Below are 4,570 nucleotides of genomic sequence, written 5' to 3'. Positions count from 1 at the left end.
AAATCTTGCAAAGTCCAAAGCCATTGTAATATTATTGATTGCCAACGAGTCTACAGGGGAGGGCCTCCAAATTTGTACTAGTATGCGGTTTTTAAGCTTTGTATTGAGCCCAAATAGGTAAGATTCCATTCTTTGAACCTTGGCTAAGTTACAAGGCTACATGGCTACACATGGCTTAGCTTGCATAGCCACCTTGGTGGACGTGCTCCAAAGGACATCATCTTTGAGTTGGACCATACTTGGTCCATGCGCGCGGGCACTCTTGGACGACCCACCTACAGGTACACAGTGTGGACACACCAATCGGGCCAAGTGAGGCTCATACCACCTTAGCCAGAAAGGTAGCCTTTACCATGTAGAGAGTGACCAGACTAGAGCCACCTCTTTCAGAACCTTCAAGAGCTACCAGAGGCAACACTTCTTTAGTAGTCGATGGGATAGTGGACCAGGCAGGGCTAGACCAGTGGCCAGACGACTAATGGGAAGACTCACCAGTGGCTTCACTAGGTCACAAATAGTAAATATTTTCAATTCCCAAGAGTTGCCTTGGCTTGATATTTCTTGTAGGACCAGATATCTGGGGTGGCCGTGAAATGGCCTTGGCTTGTTGTGGATATATACATCATCTTGTGGACAGCCTTGAGAGACAGTGCTTAACACTAGGTTGGTAATGGGACACTTTTATGTCCTATGAAGTGACCATTTTCCTTGAATTATGTCAAGAGTTTCAAAATGGATTTTGAGGTGCTATCTATCTAGAAAGTTGTCTCATGAGCTGAAAACAACTCGACATTTTTTTGGAATATCAATTCCATCTTTAACATTGTCCTTGCACAACATTTCACAACCTAAAATGTGTGAAAAAACGGGTCGTGCTTTTTTCAACTTTTTGCAACTATACCACTCTAGAATTCATGTTTGTGAGGTCTATAATGCTAGAGAACTATCTTTAGTAGTCCTCAACATGTCTCGATGCTTCTAGGGAGAAATAAATATTAAAGTTGTAAGTTATGTCCAAATTACAAAAATTGTCAAATCTTGTTTTTAAGCCAATTTTAGCTCTTCTATGATTTTTTTAGTGGATTTCATGATATCCAAATTCATTTTTGATTTTCTATGTCGCATATTGTAACATAAAGCTAACATTCCTTGAGTTTTGGGGCACCTAATACCCTATTTTGCATAGTACACAACGATGGTTGATTTTTTCAATTATGGAAGAAAACAAAAAATTCTAGTATATCAAGTATAGCTTTTCAATATTGTTAGTTTCTTGTGACAACTACATGCATTTTGTAGGTAGTAACCATATCTAGTCATAAGGATCAAATTTGGCTAGATATTGAATAGTTTCTATGGGATTCTACAACTCATAATGTTCAACCCAGTTTTTTCATGTTTGCTGTCTTTAACACTTCATCTTTGTCCCCAAGATTCCCCTTGGTAAGAGATGTATTATTCTTTTGACATGCTCCATGGCTCCTTATGAACATAAAGGACAATAGGGAACTAAGAAAACATGCATATATTATTTGTATTGAGCGTGGCTATAGAAACTTTGATGATAGGTTTCCAGAATGGTAAAAATTCAACTTTTTTGTACCTATTTATTTTGGAAAAACAAAGAATAGTGAGTGAGAAGCAATCATATGTTCTGATCACCAACCCATTGAAGTTAACTAGGGAATTTATCTCAAGTCCTACAAAAATCCCTAATCTTATTTTTATGCAACAAAACGTAAGAAATGACTGTTTTGATGAAAATTCATTGGTCCATCAACTTTGGAGGTTTGGTGTGACCAAAAGATGAGAAATTTTACAAGTTTCTTATTTTTTCCATGTGTAATAGGCCTTGAACTATAACCTCATGAAAGGAATTTACAAAATGAGTGGATCTACTATGGTTTTGGAGGTTTTTTTCAAAACCCTGAAAGGACACTTTTATGTCCTGTTAGGTTACCAACCTAGTGTTAAGAGTCTAGCCAGAGTTCCAGTTAGATTTCACTGTCTATCACTTGGGAGAACTTTCCTGGAGCACTTCACCTTGTTTGTCAACGGTTGGGCATGTGAGTCCTGGAGCTTGTAGCTTTTTCTTAGTGTTTTTCAGTAATGTTTCACCATTGCACACTCCATTGCACCTCAAACTTTACATCCCCATTGTACCTTGTTGATAGTCATGGATTGGGCAAAGCTGGTTGTAGCTAAACTAGTCTTTGTATAATCTTTTGGTTATGTACAGGGTGTTGCTTGGAGGGCTTGTGGCTGTCTTGTCTATTGTTGAGTCGTAATCTCTATTGTCTCTCTTTTCATTTGATTTGGTTGTTCTTTCATTTTGTTGAGTCAAGCTAGCTTGTGAGTCCGCATGCATCCTCCATCCAGAGCACCCCACCACCACTAGAGAGAACAATGCACCATTTCTATCTACAAGTGCTCTCATTTTTTTGGCACGCTCGGGGGGATAGCTCTATCAGGTCTTGCAAGCTATCCCAATCATGTGGGAAGTTATATTGAGGCAAGCCAATAGTATGGCCACATTCTAGGGTGCTATAGGCATCTATAGTCACTCTAACCACCTACCCTAAAGTTTAGCCTAAAATTTAGGAAACCCCATTTTTGCGTATGTGCATGCCTGTTATGTTACTTGCTCTAAATCAAGTGGAGCAAGTCTAATAAGTCTTGTGAAGGATCAACATTGTCGTCACTTGTACTCGCCCTCCATCCAAATCACCCCACAAACACTAGAGAGCACAGTGCACCATTTCCATCTACAACTGCTCTCATTTTTTTGACACGCCTGGTGGGAAAACTTTATTAAGTCTTGCAAGCTATGCCTGTCACGTGGGAAGTTAGATTGAGGCAAGCCAATAGTGTGGCCACATTCTAGGGTGCCATAGGCATCTATAGTCACTTCGACCACCTACCCTAAAGTTTAGCCTAAAATTTAGGAAACCTTGATTCTACGTCTATGCATGCCTATTACTTTCTCTAAGTTAAGTGGAGCACGTCTAAGAAGTCTTGTGAAGGATCAACATCGATGTCACTTGTACTCACCCTCCGCCACCTCGCCAACACCATTGCCTCTACATGCACCCAATCCTTGCCCTCAACCATAGAGGCCACTTTCACCAGCTCCACCATCATCACCCTCTGCATCATCGCCCTCTCCAATCTCTTCTCCAAAACCACCTTCTACCTCTCTCATCAAGCCTGCCATGGCTAAGGAATTGTAAACCCTTCTCTTGAGGGTCAGCATCAAATTTCCTACTTTTAAGGGACTATCTCCTAAGGATGTTGTCGACTATGTGAGGCGGTTCTTGTCACTCTACCGAAGCCATGGGCTAAACCGAGAAGATGCCTATATGGTTCTTTTTCCCTCCACCCTAGAGGGACTAGATGACACGTGGTATAGTCTGTTTGTAGAGGGCCACTTCCCCGACTGGAATGCCCTCAAAATATCCTTCACTACGGAGTTTCAATCGGGCGACTATAGGGAGAAGGCCTTGGACCATATTGAAAGCTTGAAGTTGGGTCGTGAAGATACCTTTGCCGAATTGATGACCCGGGATCTATGGTAGCCAGATTACCCCAACAACCTTGAGATTTCATGATTAAAAAGCGGGTGGAGAATGCCTTGCCTGCTTCGACTCAACGAAAGCTTCGAGAAACCTTGCGGGTTGAAGCTACCATGGATGATTTTGTTGCGGCTGCCACCAAGATAAAAAAGGATAAGACTACAATTTGCCATCTCACCAGGTAATCCTTTGCCCATTGTTCTTATGTATGGCCCTACTCCTAACACCCTGCTTGCTCTCAAAAGAGAGTTAGAAACCCTTAAGCTGCAGAGGGAACTACAAGATGAAAAGACATCATTAGCAACATTGGCTTGGTCCTCTCCACATACACATATGGTGGCAAAACTCAAAAGGGAGCTAGAGGATCTCAAGGAACAACAAGAGGCCAGCGCCCAAGTATGGTGCAAAAACTGCAACAACCCCGACCATCCACCTCAAAAATGCCCGATGATGGTCCATTGTCAGTTCTCTGGTAAAGGAGATCACGAGGCCAAGGATTGCTACCATCTGTGTCCATCCTTGCACCAAAATTTGGCCTCGCCCATGAACATGAGCACCGCTCCTATAGGCCCCTCTGTCGGTTCACCTTGGGCTACTCTCTTCGAACCTAGTCCCTGCCCGCCATTGTTACCATCTCCCACAATACATAATTTTTCCCCTTACGGTGGCCCTGTGATCCAAATCTTCTATACCACCCCTAGCCCTAACCAAGGTTTCTCTACAATGGCACCTTTCCCTCCACGTCCTACCAACCCTCGGCTAGCTAACCGATCGATGATGTTCTACATGTGTGGTGAATATTGTCACTACCAAACTAGATTTTCTCTACCAGAAGGAGCTCAACCATTCAAACATTGCCAAATATCACTACACAAGAGACTGCCCCAAGCAACACCCATCTTCTTCTCTCAACATGATCTCGGTAAGTTCTCTTCTTACTTCATAGGATCCCACTATATACACTTTCCCTCACCATCCACTCATGTCCTCACTCCTGA

This window comes from Adiantum capillus-veneris, chromosome 24 (assembly GCF_014529385.1).
Source record: "Adiantum capillus-veneris isolate H3 chromosome 24, ASM1452938v2, whole genome shotgun sequence".
In the NCBI taxonomy this organism is placed as follows: Eukaryota; Viridiplantae; Streptophyta; class Polypodiopsida; order Polypodiales; family Pteridaceae; genus Adiantum; species Adiantum capillus-veneris.
The sequence above is the reverse complement of the archived record's forward strand: the minus strand, read 5'-3'. Positions refer to the sequence as shown.